Below are 17102 nucleotides of genomic sequence, written 5' to 3'. Positions count from 1 at the left end.
AGTGTAGAGGGAGCCTGGGGACAGTGTTCAGACAGTGTTCAGTCTTCTGCCATCCTTTGGCACCACTCACACTAAAATGGACAAAGGATGAGGGAGGAAAAAAAGAGGCAGCACCAGCTCATTTATTTAATTTGTGTGGTATGCCTTTTTAATCCTTCTCTGACTTTGCCTCTGCATTAGCTAGCTGACTAACCTAACCACAACCTCTCAAAAACACTGCTCCATTCCATCTTACTTTTCACCAGCTCACACAACATTGCACAGCCCAGGCCTTCTTGTGCTGAAGTCAAACTTCATCTAGCTATTTTTCTCTGACAGCTGTAAACCACAAAAAGTAGTGATGATATATTTAGGCTGTTGTCCAAAAATACCAGAAATGTCGGCTTCTTTTATATTGCTGTACCTCATGTTATGGTTTGAGCAAGCCCACATCAAGCCACCACAGAACCACTTAGCATTCTCCAGCATGAAACCAGTCCTAGTGCAAAAGAACAGGGGGAGCCCTCTTTCTGCATAGCATAACTAATGAGCACAACTGCCATTTGTTGTCATTTCCACCTCAGAACAGAAGTGATATGAGGATGTGGCTGATTGCAGAGCCTCAGGAAAGGTAATTTAAAATGTAGTCTTCTCCCAGGCCTAGGCCATAAGGAGGATTTGAACAGAGGGTGTTAGATGGAGCACAAAGGCTCTCTTTAAGGAGCTGTCACATTCAGATCACTGCTAGGAATTCTCAACAGACATGGCAGAGCCCAGGCAAACACTTTTGTAAGGTCCTTTACTAAGAACACTAAATTGCCACAATTTCCAAATAATTGCAAGCCCTGTGTGTTTTCTGAATTCACTTGTACAACAGAATTCACTAGCTCACAACTGAGCAAAGCCCAGCAGCTCCCAGAGCCCATCATTTCCTTGGGTAGATAGGGCTTAAGGGCAGGTACCACAGCACAGCTGGAGCTCTGCGAGGGGCTGGAGGAGACATTTATTCCTCCTGACACTGTAACTTACTGTGTCGGTCACAATGTTATCTGGGTCACCGCTGCAAGTTTATGAGGCATCAACAGCAGCTCTGCTGGCAGGCTTCCCATCAGAACCACAGCGAGGTAGTATTAGCATCCAGTCCTGAGCACTGAAAAACTGAGATTACAGATCTAATCCAGATGAAACTTCAGTTCCAGAGGAGAGAGGGGAATTATCAGGGAATGGTAGCATCACTAAACTGCATTCTGGCTGTCAGACATCCAGCATGGGGATTGTGCTGCAGCTGGCAGCCAGCCCATCTTCCAGAGTAAAATTACTGCATTTACTTGTTTGTTTTCCTCTCCCTCCATGTGCCTCATAAAGCAGTTGTGAAGTGTAACAGTGATGGAGTTTTGCAGCACTTAATTAGTGGTTTGTCTGGAGTCTCTTCTGTCTTCACTCAGACCTAGGATTAAAAAACAAATTATGGAAATGGATTTTCTCGTGTTCAAGCTTGGTTGTTTATTAAATCCTATCAAAAGTACAGAAAGTTCAGCAGCACTTCCAGCCATCAGCTAGAAGAGAGTAAAATGGAGTGAGATCCAGCTGCTACAAGGTTTCTTAAAGCTAAATAGTCTAGTAGAGAAATTGGACCAATATTATTTATACTTTTAACCCAATAACTAAATACCCATGACCCACAGTGCAGCACTAACTGTCCAACCAGAAACTACTGCCTGAAACCACGAAGAAGGAAGATGAACAACGGCAGAGACACCACTCAAAATCTTCCATCTTGTCCCATACCTATTACTATATTCTAAAAACCTCAGATTTAAAACCCTTCACCATATGAAAGCACACATGTCTATTTAACTACACACCCGTGATTTTAACTCCATCACACAAATTTGGAGCTTCTCCAAGGGCTCAGGTCCGAAGCAGTGTTCTCCAGGGGTCAGTGCCAGAAAGCCCAAAAAAGCCAAGAGTGTGGAGAGCAGCAGCGTGGCAGCAGAAGGGCCATGCATTGTCCCAGTGCATTGTCCCTGTGCATTGTCCCCGTGCATTGTCCCCGTCCATTGTCCCTGTGCATTGTCCCCGTGCATTGCCCCAGTGCATTGTCCCCATCCATTGTCCCCATGCATTGTCCCCGTGCATTGTCCCGGTGCATTGTCCCCGTGCATTGTCCCTGTGCATTGTCCCCGTGCATTGTCCCCATGCACTGTCCCAGTGCATTGTCCCAGTGCATTGTCCCCGAGCATTGTCCCGGTGCATTGTCCCCACTCATTGTACCCTCGCACTGTCCCCCTGCATTGTCCCCGTGTATTGTCCCCGCACATTGTCCCCATCCATTGTCCCCGTGCATTGTCCCCGTGCATTGTCTCTACGCATTGTCCCCGTCCATTGTCCCCAGGCATTGTCCCCTGTGCATTGTCCCCGTGCATTGTCCCTGTGCATTGTCCCCATGCATTGTCCCCTGTGCATTGTCCCCGTGCATTGTCCCTGTGCATTGTCCCCATGCATTGTCCCCTGTGCATTGTCCCGGTTCATTGTCCCCATGCATTGTCCCCATGCATTGTCCCCCGTGCATTGTCCCAGTGCATTGTCCCCACACATTGTCCCGGTGCACTGTCCCCATGCATTGTCCCCGCGCATTGTCCCCGTCCATTGTCCCCACGCATTGTCCCTGTCCATTGTCCCCATGCATTGTCCCCGCTCATTGTTCCGGTGCATTGTCCCCATACATTGTCCCCGTGCATTGTCCCCATGCACTGTCCCCATGCACTGTCCCCACGCATTGTCCCGGTGCATTGTCCCCTCACACTGTCCCGGTGCATTGTCCCCTTGCACTGTCCCCTTGCACTGTCCCCATGCATTGTCCCGGTGCATTCTCCCTGCACATTGTCCCTGTGCATTGTCCCGGTGCATTCTCCCCACACATTGTCCCCATGCACTGTCCCCATGCACTGTCCCCACGCATTGTCCCCGTGCATTGTCCCCATGCATTGTCCCCGACTGTCCCAGTGCATTGTCCCCGCACATTGTCCCGGTGCATTGTCCCAGTGCATTGTCCCCGCGCATTGTCCCCGCACATTGTCCCCTCCCACTGTCCTCGTGCATTGTCCCCGCACATTGTCCCCATGCATTGTCCCTGTGCATTGTCCCGGTGCATTCTCCCCGCGCCCTGCCCCGTGCCCCGCACAGCCGGGCGGTGCCGCTGTCTCTGCAGCAGCCCGAGGGATGCGGTGCTGCTGTGCGGTTTCCATGGCGCTGCCGAGCCCCGCGGCTGCAGCCCTGCTGTCTGTCTGCAGAGACACCCAACGTGCCTTCTCGGGCTGCTCGGCTGCTGCTGCTCCTGCCTTCAGAGCCCTCGCAATACATCATTTCCTTTGTCTTTGCCTTTCCTCACATCCCCACTGTCGCTAATTAGGCTGGCACTTCATGGAACCGACAACACTCGAGCTTACCCAATTAAGCAGGCGCACAGCAGAAGGTGGACTGTCTCTGCAAAACCAGGCATGACACTAGAAAAACCTCATCTCTCTTTTTCCAACCTCATCTCTGGTTTTTTTCCAACACTTTTCTTTTCTTTCCCCATAGCAAATAGGAATAGTTGCATTCAGAATAAAAAACCCAAACGATCTGATCTGAAACTTATGCTTGTTAGATGTTAGGATTTTTATTTCTTTTCATTTAATTAAATTAATTACATTTGGGGGATTGCTTCAGTCAAAAAAGGAAAAACAAAACCCACATACTGTATGATAGAATAAAGTCCCAGAGTTGCTAACCAGGAGATTATAAATGTACCTGTAAAAACAAGCAACAGCCACCAAAAATTCACCTGATGACCTTCACCCTCCCTGCCTTCCCCAGGAGGAAAAAATTGCAATGAGTGAAAAACATTCTTTCAGGTACAAAGTGCCCAACACTTGGGAAAGGAAATAAACAGGTATTTGCAAAAGTGACCTCCTGGCCTGCTCTGTAGGATGACATTAAAACAGGAGTAAAGGCTCAGTGTCCAAATCTAGTTGTGATTAACACAGGATTCAAAGACAGAGAGAAGGAATTTAGTTACAAGGAAAATTGGCTGCTCTTTCATCTGAGCCTTTCTTCTGTTTTTCTGTTCTATCTGAAAAAATATTTTACCTTAGAAGGGGAAGAAAAAAAAAAAGACAAATTTTGTGTCATTCCTTTTTCTTTCCTATGACAAGCTGTCACTTCTAGACATGGAAACCATATCACCATGTTGCTGGAGAGAATAAGTGGGGCATGATTTCTCCTTCCCTTTGATATGAACAAAGATTAAAGTAATAAAAAACTAAGAAGATGAGAGTGAAGGAAAAGCAGAATTTTTCAGCAGAGTTGATGTTATTTTAGTATGACATTCTGTGAAGCAACAGTGGCATCCAGTGGTAAATTTCCATAAGCAAGTTTCATATCCTACTTTCACTAAGTTTTGGTTACATCAGATTTTTTTTTTTTTTTTTTTTTTTTTTTTTGGCAACAGGTTCTCAAGAAACCTTCCCCTACTTCCTCCTACTTACACCACCAAAACAGCCACCATGCACCTCAATACCAGTAGTGGAGACCAAGCTATCAGTTTTCTCAAAGGCTGTACATTATATCTGCATAGTTAGAAATTCCAGTTGTTACTGAGAAGCTGCAATATTGATACAAACATATTTTAAAATCATTCTCAGAAAAATAACGGGCATTTTTCTCCTGGTGCCCACAAGAGTGCAGCAAATATAATTCTGAATTGTTCCTTTCCCAGTGCCCCTTCCCACTTTGTTCTTCGGCAAGGCAATATGATCATTCTTCTCTCATTTAGTGATATTAAGATTATTTTCACTTTATGATATCTCTCTCCTAAGTAGATGCCCTGGGCAAAAATGAAGGGCTTATAATTATAAGAGTATACTACAGAAGAAAGTCAATTCAGTGACTGTATTATGGTATTTGCAGCCTGAAATCACATTTACAGTTAAGAAAGCACCTTATGCTAGCACAAGCTCAGTATCATTGCCAGTTATAATTTGGTAAGAAAAAGAATTGTCTCCTCACCAACACAGAGCTGAGAACTGAAACTTGTCAGTCTGGCTCACAGGTCAATCAAAATTTCTGGTCTGGTTTTATTTTAGTATAAATAAATATTTAGTCTAGAGATTCTTTAAAATAATCTATCTCAACATCACTAAAAATTATGCTTTTTCACTTAAATTTCCCAAAGACCTAAACTAGATTATCTTCTCCCTTTTGACAGGACGATTTCTCTATCTGCACACCTCAAATTAACCTTCAGAAAGCTGAATTAAACAATGAGGTTCTCTGAAGGAAAACATTAGGTTTGTTTTCTCTCCCAACATGATAAAACCTAAAACATCTCATGAAGAAACTGAAGCTTGGCCTGTATCCAGTCTTCATATGACAATACAGTAACAGAATTAACAGGTTTTTAATTTATGTGGTTCCACAAGTAAGAGACTACTCAATCCATCCCAAGAAATGCAGACAGAAAAGGATAATTACTGCCACTCTGCTGAGGAGGAGGGGGCAGTTTAGGAGCAGAGTGATTGACCCTGAATTAAACTGCACTGGAGTGTATCAGCAAACTCTCTGCCACAGGTCTTCTACTCAAATCCATCTGGATCATCCAAACCCCTGCCCACCACAGGCAGAGCAGAACAATACACCCTTTGGAGTAAACAATGTATTTTATTTATCATGGTAGCAAAATGCCAGAATTCATGAATATCATTCATTTGTGACTCTAATGATGTGACCTGAGAAGCAGGTTACTGGCACATGCTGCTGCTAAATGCCTGATGTGGCTGAGCCACAAGAAGCCAGCCTCCTGAGATGGGTCCACCCCAGTGCAGACTAGCATTGAAATGTTGGATGTGTGGGTTTAGGTATTTGTTAATTTGTTTCCCTCCTTGAACTGGCTAGTTCCCAAAAAGCATTATTTTTGTTCGAGCAGGCAAAAACTTGCAGATGGAGTCTGCCCCCAAAGCAGGAAAAGGATTCAGAACTCTTATAATATATTGTTCTAGCAAGTGAGATGCTAACATTAAAAATAGAAGAAAAATGCATAAAGAACAAAAGAAGCTCAAGATTTATTGCCTTCTGATGAAGGGGGAAATCCCACATGATTGGGGTGGGCAGTTATGCACAGGAGATGAGCCTGAACTACAAAGCAGAACCACGACTGAACTTGTGCTATGCTTGGGATAAAGCAATCTTTCAGTAGCAAAGTTGTAACTCAGAAAAATCTCAAGACTGACATGGAATGATCAATATCCTATGGAATGAAACCTCAGAAGAATCAGGTATTTTAAAGTAGAGCTGAAATATTAAGATGAATTCTCTTTTTGTGTTTTTTTTTCCCTTTCCCCTGGGTCTTTGAGCTGAGCTAGGAGGTTCCTGAACATCCTTAATACATAGAGCTCTCAATGAATTCCAGACTCCTTTTCCTCAACATACTTTGGAAACAAACACAACAAAGCAAGATCTGTGCAGCTCTGAGCCCACCCTGATTTTATGCAAGTTCTGATTCTAGTAATGCAACACAAAGCAAAAGTAGCTTCAGTTCCCCCCCTACTTTCTCCTCAGAGTTCCTCCCTTCCTCCCCTCCCTCCTGCAATACAAGGCTGTTCCCACACCCTGCCCAATGCCACCAGCTCTAAGGGAGCAGAACAGCAGGACCCAAGCAGGGGCCCCAATTGAATCTCCAAGCCAGGGTCAGACCAAAACAGCAGCATCAAGTGATCCTGATAATGTGGGACTTGCACCTGCCAGCAGCATTTCAGAAGACTCAATAAAGAACTCAAGCATCAAAAAACCTGCTAGGATCATCATAGTTATATAGATTACATTTTTCTGAAAAAATATTTAGATACCCAAAGGTAGCTAAACCTATACCATACTAATTTATTTTCAGTATAGATTAAGAGTTTGGGGAGGAATTTAACAAAATAAGCTTTCTTTGGTAGCTTAGAAGAGATCAATATTCATTAAGAACATAATCATGTTGCCATGTATTCTGGTTTGGACAGCATGAAATATGAGATCACTGATCTGAATTTCATCTTGAGCAGTGGTTTCAAACAACATGTAATGCATTTTTGTGCCAAATAATCCCATTTATGGATGGGATCTGTTGCTCCTGATACCATCTTTCCACCAGATGTCACACTTCCCCTTTACCTGGTAACTCCAAAACTCAATATAACCCTGTACACAGATGCATGTGTTCTTTTACTGACCATTTCCACACTCTATCTATAATTAAATATTAGCCCTTCTATTTGGTTTACAGTAGCAACACTGCATTAAACACCGAAACATATCACTTGTGTAGCTAAGTTCAAGACCTCACCTTTGTACTGGCACTTATGCTGTCATAAACAGTAAAAAAATCTGCATTGTTTTGTTGCAGTTCAAAGCCCACACATTTGTATACACAAATAGGTTATTTAAAATTCCAAAAATTCCTTTCCCAATGCCCATTTTCCCAAAAATTCCAAAAATTCCATTTTTAAACAGTATCATTCTTCAGGGTCTCATTTTACAGGCCTCTCAGCATTCAAAATTAGAGGGAAAAAATCCATTCGCATTGACCAAATGCACCAAACAGAAGCATTATTTTCAAACCCAAAATGCCTGAGTCCTGGCACTAAATAAATGTTTTATGATACAATTTAACACATGAAAAAATGGGAGGTTCAAATCAGTAATATTTTAAGCATAAGAGCAAAGTTTGGTCCTGCCCTGCCAAATTCTGATATGGTTTGTTTTGCTTTACTGTTTGTAACTGCTGTGTCAGATGTAACCCATCAGCATCAGCTGTCTTTAGAGTCTGCAGCCATCCTCTTGTTTTGATAAATACAGTGTTAATGCATTATTCTAGAAAATAATCCATGGAAAGCTACAATTTTTAAGACAGCATGACCTCAGCTTCAGAGTATGCTATCACACTAGACTGCAGTGGTTTAGTTTATAGATTTATACAATTCCTTTCCTGTCCTTTGACAATGACCTATTTTTAGACACACATCACACTGAGTGGGTATGTCACTTGATAGAATACCATCCTGAAGATTCAAGTCTGTCATAAATAAATATGTAAGACAAACTGGTACATACAAGTTGCCTCTGAGACCTGCTTTCAAGTCCATTCCAGAATGCAGTGAATGAAAATCATTTCAAATGAATGTCTGCTGGTCTCTGCCATGTTTCTTCTCTGAGAATTGCACATCACAACCTAGTCAAGCATTTCCAAACAGACAGCTCTAAGAAGGGACAGAGGGAGGTAGAAAGGAAACCTTCTACTAACCAGGTGCTACCCTTTTCCAGCTCTTCCCCTTGCTGCCTCTTAGTGGGGAAGGTCTCTGCTGAGACTCAGCTGATACTTCTATTCTGCAGAAGGAAAAATTACTTAATTAGAAAAACAAACAATAGCAAGACAACTTGCAATAAGTATTATTCTGAGGAGACAGCAGTTGGGTTTTGGGGGTTTTGTTGTTGATATTTTTGTTGGTTTTTAACTCCACCTAGAAAATATTGCCTAGCAACAATGGGAGAACCCTTCTAACAAAATGAATCATGCAGGTATTGGCTGTTTATTCCCATGAAGGGCTGTGTTTCCACCCTGTCAAATGACATCAAGGCCATGTTGCCAGAGGCATTGGGAGTTTTGACCTCTAAAAGGCAATTTTCTCACTGTCTGCTCAGAATTGTAACATTTTTCATATTGAAGGCTTTTATATCATATCTTGTAGGTTTCAGATCTATAAATAACATACTAAAATTCTCCAACAAAGCAAAGCACAGATATTATCTTTACCTATTAACACTGTAAACATTAAATATCACAAAGTTAACACTCTATTAGCATAACTATCAGACACCACCAGCAACAACAACAACAACAAAAAAAGAAGAGAAAAAAAGGATAAAAGGAAGCAAATCACATTATGACCAAGTTTAATGGCAATGAACAGAGGTCATAACCTGATTCATAGAAGTTCTGCATGTCAGAAAGAAAGAATCTACTAGATCACCTGATACCTATGCAAGATTAACTTTGAGTTTCCTTGCCCAAGTAAATCCTCCCTTAATTTCTTAATGGGGCTATTACAAAGAAAAGTTTTAAGTTACAGGCTGGGTTAACAGCATGTAAACAGAAAAGCTAAGACCTATTATTTGCATAGAATGCAGAAGTATAATTCTCACCAATAAATGGGCCTGTGCAGAGTGTGTGTCACCTCCCAAATTAATTCTTATTAAAGGCTTCCTATATTTTAATTGCAGCAGCTCTACTAAAAGCAGAGTGAGCCAGTGAGTCTTTAGCCCTAAAATTAATGCTTTCTCAGTTGCTCTGCAATGGATGAAATGCAGCTTGTGACAATTGAATTTATTTAACAAACATAGTTAACTACAGCTTTGTACACCAATATTATGTATTCCAAGTAAGGAGACAATGAGGAGTCCCATAACACCACAAGCCTGTTCTGCTAACTGCCCTGTTCAATACCATCAGGGCTTTGTGTGCTGGTTTTTGCCCACAGTAAAAGAGTCATCAAATCTTTAAGAGAAGCATCATTTGCAAGTCATGGAAAGGCAAGCAGGTTGTCCTTGAGAACACCAGCATTTTCACAAAATTATTCTCTCTTGGTTGATCAAAAGCTCACCATGAGCCAGCAGTGAGTTCTCCTAGCCCAGAAAGCCAAGGGAATCCTGAGCTGTATCCACAGAACTGTGGGGTCAAAGGAGGTGATTCTCCCCCTTACTCTGCTCTTGTGAGACCCCACTGGCAGTGCTGCATCCAGTTCTGGTGTTCCCAACACAAGGAGGACATGGAACTGTTGCAGCAAGCCCTGAGGATTGGGGCACATCCTCTATGAGGACAAGCTGAGAAAGTTGGAACTGTTCAGCCTGGAGAAGGGTCTTTGTGTGGAGACCTCAGGGCACCTCCCAGGGTCTGAAGGGGCTACAGGAAGGACCCTGTCAGGATCTGTAGTGGCAGGACAGGAGAGTCACAGGCAGACTGGATATTAGGAAGAATTTTTTTCACTGTGAGGCTGGTGAGACACTGGTGAGATTCCCCATCCTTGGAAATGTCCAAGGCCAGGTTGTACAAGGCCTTGATAGCCTGGTCGATGGAAGGTGCCCTGCCCATGGCAGGGGTTTGGGACCAGGTGATGTTTCAATTTTCAAGCCCCTTCCAATTCTTTAACATTGTGTCATTCTGTGATTCTCTCAAGCTTTTCCACAGAATTATTCTATACAGCTATTTATATATAAATCAAAGCTCTACATACCAAAGCAAGTACTTCTGGTGCATTCTCAGACTGAAGATTTTAGACTACACAGGGAGATGTCAAGAAATTAAATTCCTAGGACTTCAACTTCCACAATCACAGACAATCTGGAAAAAAGGTGTGAAATGAGGTAGAACACTCTTAGTGGGCCGGGTTTTATAAATAATCAGTAACCATTCTCAAAATTACAGAAAGTAATATTGAATGATTAAGTAATAATTTTCAAAAATGTTCAAGCAAGATCATGCTTTGATTCCAAAGATAAGTTGCATTTTGGCAACCTTTCCCAGATATCTGTACATTAAAACAGATATTTTTTTCTGTGTTCTGCAACAATATGAATTTTTTCTAACTTATTGAAGATTAAATTAAATTTTAGACATGTAATAGACATGCCAGACAAATAATTGGTTAAGACTTTTTTATATAAAAGCAAAACATTAAAGTGCTTATTCTATTCAATGAATTTACTCACATTTTCTTAGAACTGATTCCTATACTGTGCATTTTCTATCCTAGAAATGCAGTATAACTCTTAATCAACCACCTTACTACTCTTTTATTTTCTAAGCCACAAAGAAACAGTAACACAATTTCTGTTTCGAACAGTTGACTTAAACACCTATTTCTGGGAGGCCAAGTGTCAGCAGTGTTGGCACCCTACTCCTTGGAGAGAAAAAAAAAAATGGAAAAAAAAGGCCCAAGAGTTGAGACAAGCTTACCATGCTTTGCAATGCAGTGTGAAACTCCAGAGCTTATGTGTAGCTCTATGGCTGGATTTATTCACCCATACCAAATCCAGCTTCTCTATCATCTTCCTTCAACTTGGCTTGTTGAGAGAGATATTTTGCCTTGTCATCATTCTCAAAAATAAATTAACTCCAAAATAAACACACACAAGTACAGACATATATATAGAAATCAATTGGTTTTCATCAAGTTTTTGCTTGAACCTCATTATGGCACCTGGTGCCATGGTCTAGTTGAAGTGTTAGGGCGTGGGTTGAACTTGATGATCTTGGAGGTCTCCTCCAAGCCAGTGATTCTGTGATTTTGTGACTATAAGCAAATCAGACACTTCCTCACCACAAGTATGTGTTTAAATGCATGGTTGATACTGAGTTTGTAAAGAGTATATAGCCAAAGAGAAGACATGTTAGACACTTCTACATGTACTTAGAAAAAAACTCCAGCGGTAGGGAGGAGGAAGGTTATTGTAAAATAAAACCAGGATCTAACACGTGTCACCTTACCATTTCTCCTGAGTGCTTTATGCCAGCAGAAATCTTTCTAGAGGTCTAAATGAGCTCCAAAGTCCAGCCCTAGAACCAGGTGCCCTTGGCAGAGCAGGACCATCCCCGGGGATCTGTGGAGGTGCTCTGGGAAAAGCAGGTGAGTGCTGCCTCCCCAGCAGGAGCGAACAGCTCTACAGGAAAACAGCGAAACTACCGCCGTAACCGTGTACATATTGGGTATTTCTTCGGTGGTACAGCTACGACAGCGGAGTTAAGTGCAGCACAGGACCTAGGCAGATTTACAAATAATTTTTAATTAACTGAACCCTAGAATATACCTTTGTTGCGACAATACTCCTGAGAGCCCGGTAACACAGATTAGGCTACCACACAGGCATTAATTAGAAACAACAGCACTCGGTGCCTCTCGGAGGGCCGCGCTCCGCGGCAGCTCCCACGGCCCGAGCCGCTCCCGCCGGGAGCTGCGGGTGCCGGGGGCGCTCCCAGGAGCACGGGCCCTGCAAGCGCTGGACCCCGCCCAGAGTCCCGCTCAGCCCGGGGCTGCTCGGCAGAGCCGGCCCCACAGGGACCCGCACACCGGCCCATCGCTCAGCCCGGGGCTGCTCGGCAGAGCCGGCCCCACAGGGACCCGCACACCGGCCCATCGCTCAGCCCGGGGCTGCTCGGCAGAGCCGGCCCCACAGGGACCCGCACACCGGCCCATCGCTCAGCCCGGGGCGCCGCTCCCCTGCAGGCCCCGCAGCCCCGGGCAGCGCCCATCTCCAGGCAACGGCGGAGCGGGGCGGGAGCGGGGCTGAGGGAGCGGGGCTGAGGCGAGGCTTAGGCTGGAGCGGGGCTCAGGCTGGAGCGAGACTCACGCTCAGGCGAGGCTCAGGCTGGAGGCAGGTTCAGGCCAGGCTCAGGCTGGAGCGGGGCTCAGGCTCAGGCCAAGCTCAGGCTGGAGCGGGGCTCAGGCCAGGCTCAGGCTCAGGCTCAGGCCAGGCTCAGGCTGCAGTGGGGCTCAGGCTCAGGCTCAGGCTCAGGCCAGGCTCAGGCTCAGGCCAGGCTCAGGCTGCAGCGGGGCTCAGGCTCAGGCCAGGCTCAGGCTCAGGCTCAGGCTGGAGCGGGGCTCAGGCTGCAGCGGGGCTCAGGCTCAGGCCAGGCTCAGGCTGGAGCAGGGCTCAGGCCAGACTCAGGCTCAGGCCAGGCTCAGGCTGCAGCAGGGCTCAGGCTCAGGCCAGGCTCAGGCTGGAGCGGGGCTCAGGCTCAGGCCAGGCTCAGGCTCAGGCCAAGCTCAGGCTAGAGCAGGGCTCAGGCCAGGCTCAGGCTCAGGCTCAGGCTCAGGCCAGTCTCAGGCTCAGGCTCAGGCCAGGCTCAGGCTCAGGCTCAGGCCAGGCTCAGGCTGCAGCGGGGCTCAGGCTCAGACCAGGCTCAGGCTCAGGCCAGGCTCAGGTTCAGGCCAGGCTCAGGTTCAGGCCAGGCTCAGGCCAGGCTCAGGCTCAGGCTCAGGCCAGGCTCAGGCTGCAGCGGGGCTCAGGCTCAGGCCAGGCTCAGGCTCAGGCTCAGGCTGGAGCGGGGCTCAGGCTGCAGCGGGGCTCAGGCTCAGGCCAGGCTCAGGCTGGAGCAGGGCTCAGGCTCAGGCTGGAGCAGGGCTCAGGCCTGACTCAGGCTCAGGCCAGGCTCAGGCTGCAGCGGGGCTCAGGCTCAGGCCAGGCTCAGGCTGGAGCAGGGCTCAGGCTCAGGCTCAGGCCAAGCTCAGGCTAGAGCAGGGCTCAGGCTCAGGCCAGGCTCAGGCTGGAGCGGGGCTCAGGCCAGGCTCAGGCCAGGCTCAGGCTCAGGCCAGTCTCAGGCTCAGGCTCAGGCCAGGCTCAGGCTCAGGCCAGGCTCAGGCTAGAGCAGGGCTCAGGCCAGGCTCAGGCTCAGGCTCAGGCTCAGGCCAGTCTCAGGCTCAGGCTCAGGCCAGGCTCAGGCTCAGGCTCAGGCCAGGCTCAGGCTGCAGCGGGGCTCAGGCTCAGACCAGGCTCAGGCTCAGGCCAGGCTCAGGCTCAGGCCAGGCTCAGGTTCAGGCCAGGCTCAGGCCAGGCTCAGGCTCAGGCTCAGGCCAGGCTCAGGCTGCAGCGGGGCTCAGGCTCAGGCCAGGCTCAGGCTCAGGCTCAGGCTGGAGCGGGGCTCAGGCTGCAGCGGGGCTCAGGCTCAGGCCAGGCTCAGGCTGGAGCGGGGCTCAGGCTCAGGCTGGAGCAGGGCTCAGGCCAGACTCAGGCTCAGGCCAGGCTCAGGCTGCAGCGGGGCTCAGGCTCAGGCCAGGCTCAGGCTGGAGCGGGGCTCAGGCTCAGGCTCAGGCCAAGCTCAGGCTAGAGCAGGGCTCAGGCTCAGGCTCAGGCTCAGGCCAGGCTCAGGCTGGAGCGGGGCTCAGGCCAGGCTCAGGCCAGGCTCAGGCTCAGGCCAGTCTCAGGCTCAGGCTCAGGCCAGGCTCAGGCTCAGGCTCAGGCCAGGCTCAGGCTGGAGCGGGGCTCAGGCCAGGCTCAGGCCAGGCTCAGGCTCAGGCCAGTCTCAGGCTCAGGCTCAGGCCAGGCTCAGGCTCAGGCTCAGGCCAGGCTCAGGTTCAGGCCAGGCTCAGGCCAGACTCAGGCTCAGGCTGCAGCAGGGCTCAGGCTCAGGCCAGGCTCAGGCTGGAGCGGGGCTCAGGCTCAGGCCAGGCTCAGGCTGGAGCAGCGCTCAGGCTCAGGCCAGGCTCAGGCTGGAGCAGGGCTCAGGCTCAGGCTCAGGCCAGGCTCAGGCTGGAGCAGGGCTCAGGCTCAGGCCAGGCTCAGGCCAGGCTCAGGCTCAGGCCAGGCTCAGGCTCAGGCTCAGTCCAGGCTCAGGCCCGGCTCAGGCTCAGGCCCGGCTCAGGCTCAGGCCAGGCTCAGGCTCAGGCCAGGCTCAGGCTCAGGCTCAGGCTCAGGCTCAGGCTCAGGCCAGGCTCAGGCCAGGCTCAGGCCAGGCTCAGGCTCAGGTTCAGGCCAGGCTCAGGTTCAGGCCAGGCTCAGGCTCAGGCCAGGCTCAGGCTCAGGCTCAGGCCAGGCTCAGGTTCAGGCCAGGCTCAGGTTCAGGCCAGGCTCAGGCCAGACTCAGGCTCAGGCCAGGCTCAGGCTGGAGCAGGGCTCAGGCTCAGGCCAGGCTCAGGCCAGGCTCAGGCTCAGGCCAGGCTCAGGCTCAGGCTCAGTCCAGGCTCAGGCCCGGCTCAGGCTCAGGCCCGGCTCAGGCTCAGGCCAGGCTCAGGCTCAGGCCAGGCTCAGGCTCAGGCTCAGGCTCAGGCTCAGGCTCAGGCCAGGCTCAGGCCAGGCTCAGGCCAGGCTCAGGCTCAGGTTCAGGCCAGGCTCAGGTTCAGGCCAGGCTCAGGCTCAGGCCAGGCTCAGGCTCAGGCTCAGGCCAGGCTCAGGTTCAGGCCAGGCTCAGGTTCAGGCCAGGCTCAGGCCAGACTCAGGCTCAGGCTGCAGCAGGGCTCAGGCTCAGGCCAGGCTCAGGCTGGAGCGGGGCTCAGGCTCAGGCCAGTCTCAGGCTCAGGCTCAGGCCAGGCTCAGGCTCAGGCTCAGGCCAGGCTCAGGCTGCAGCGGGGCTCAGGCTCAGACCAGGCTCAGGCTCAGGCCAGGCTCAGGCTCAGGCTCAGGCCAGGCTCAGGTTCAGGCCAGGCTCAGGCCAGGCTCAGGCTCAGGCTCAGGCCAGGCTCAGGCTGCAGCGGGGCTCAGGCTCAGGCCAGGCTCAGGCTGGAGCGGGGCTCAGGCTCAGGCCAGGCTCAGGCTCAGGCTGGAGCGGGGCTCAGGCTGCAGCGGGGCTCAGGCTCAGGCCAGGCTCAGGCTGGAGCAGGGCTCAGGCCAGACTCAGGCTCAGGCCAGGCTCAGGCTGCAGCGGGGCTCAGGCTCAGGCCAGGCTCAGGCTGGAGCGGGGCTCAGGCTCAGGCCAGGCTCAGGTTCAGGCCAGGCTCAGGCTCAGGCCAGGCTCAGGCTCAGGCCAGGCTCAGGCTGGAGCGGGGCTCGGCAGCTCCCCATGCCCAAGCGCGGCTCACCACCGCCCAGTTCTCGCCCTGGGGCCCGAATGGTGACACGGGCACAGCCGTCCCCCTCGCCCCAGGGCAGGTCAGAGCAAAGCCCCGACCCCAGCGATACAAACCGGGACCACGGCTCCTGTCCTGCATTATTCATCATCTCACCAGCGGATATGGGGAGATGGGGGAACCCACCGAAATATATCTATATATTCATTTAAAACTATTTTTCAGATTGCTTCAAAATTCAAATTAATTAAGATTAATTAAAAATTAAATAAAAAATAAAAAGCTCCAAAAGTGATTTTTAAATTTCACTTACATCTTTAATGTAGAAGTAACTCCAGTGGGGTTGGTATTTTTAGTTTCATGCAGCATAACAGGAGAGACAGGGACTTGCTATTCTACTGTGGCAGAGCTGCCGAGGACAGGGGCCTTCATCTGGGGAAACAACAGGGAAAACTGTAGGGATGAGGAGGGGACACAGGAGGAAGACTGTGGCAGAGATGTTCTCCAAGTGTGGCCTCCTTTCCCTCACCCTAAGCCATTCCAGTTACCTGCTGGCTCCAGCAAATGTGAAAAGGGGAGAGGAAAGGAGAGAGCCTTCCCTGCTTCAGCCATCGGTGGCTCCAGGAAAGCCATGGCCACAGTCACCCACTCTGCTTTACCATTGCCCAGATGCAAGAAAGAAGAAGCTTAATTCTCTTGGAAGAGCTGCCCTTTTCACAGGCAAAACGTGTGCCTTCCCATCCCTGCCATTCTGGGAATATGAATGTCGATGCTCATGAAAACCAAGTAAATACCTGGTCCACAGGGGGAAGAGTCTGCATTTGAATTTCAGGCCTGTGACTGAAGAGTGAAACTCTAAAAAGCAGCAAATGAGAAGCAATATGGGATCCTGCACAGACCCAAGTGTAATTTTTACTCACACCCTTTATCATTTAATCAGAGCTGATGACACGACTCTTGCAAGCAATTGTGTAGTCAGTGTTAATACCCAGATGAGAAATGGGCTCCAGTGTGTTGGATACACAAAAGTATCGCTGCTCCAAAAATTACCAGTGTCATCTGAAATAAGAGGGAAGAACTGAACAGCAAAGCAGCAAGTGGAGGAAACTAGAGGGTCTTGGCAATATAGATGAGATTACTTGTCCCTGGACACCTTCATGGTCCTGTTGAATTAAGATCATTTCTACCTGTTCAGTTCATTTACCCTTTTACTATTAAATCACCAATTCCTCAGAGGAAAGGCAGGTAACTGAATAGCATTCACAAAAATACTAAACGTGCACAACGATCCTTTTCATAAGGCAGACTTAGCATAATGTTCCAAAAATTGACAAAACAACCACATAATTGCTGCTACAAACCACTTCAAGAAGGCTACTATGCTAGAATTAGTAGTATCAAATAATTTTTATTTCAAATTGTATTGAATTCATCTGTTTACAGATTTCTTCTACAAGTTTTACATCTCAGAGGCTAATTGCAAACTAAAAGTTGGATATAAAAATACAAATTAATTCCTTCAATAAACATTCAAAGTGAAGACTGGCAAAA

At 48.4% G+C, this 17102-nt stretch overlaps 1 long non-coding RNA gene across 2 annotated transcripts; it reads right to left on the bottom strand.

Annotated features, from left to right (window-relative positions):
* Positions 1–1279: 1279 nt before the first annotated feature.
* LOC306807143 lies at positions 1280–12007 on the bottom strand. Of its 2 annotated transcripts, none has more exons than XR_013775640.1 (5): positions 11860–12007; positions 10287–10393; positions 9657–9979; positions 8300–8382; positions 1280–1426 (listed from the first exon to the last, which is right to left on the bottom strand). It is a non-coding gene; the product is annotated as an uncharacterized lncRNA (long non-coding RNA). The 2 variants fall into 2 exon arrangements; XR_013775641.1 differs by having other exon boundaries at positions 8310–8382.
* Between the last annotated feature and the right edge of the window lie 5095 nt (positions 12008–17102).

This window comes from Erithacus rubecula (genome assembly GCF_903797595.1).
Source record: "Erithacus rubecula genome assembly, chromosome: 12".
Classification (NCBI taxonomy): Eukaryota; Metazoa; Chordata; class Aves; order Passeriformes; family Muscicapidae; genus Erithacus; species Erithacus rubecula.
This window is presented reverse-complemented; position numbering and strand designations above follow the sequence as displayed.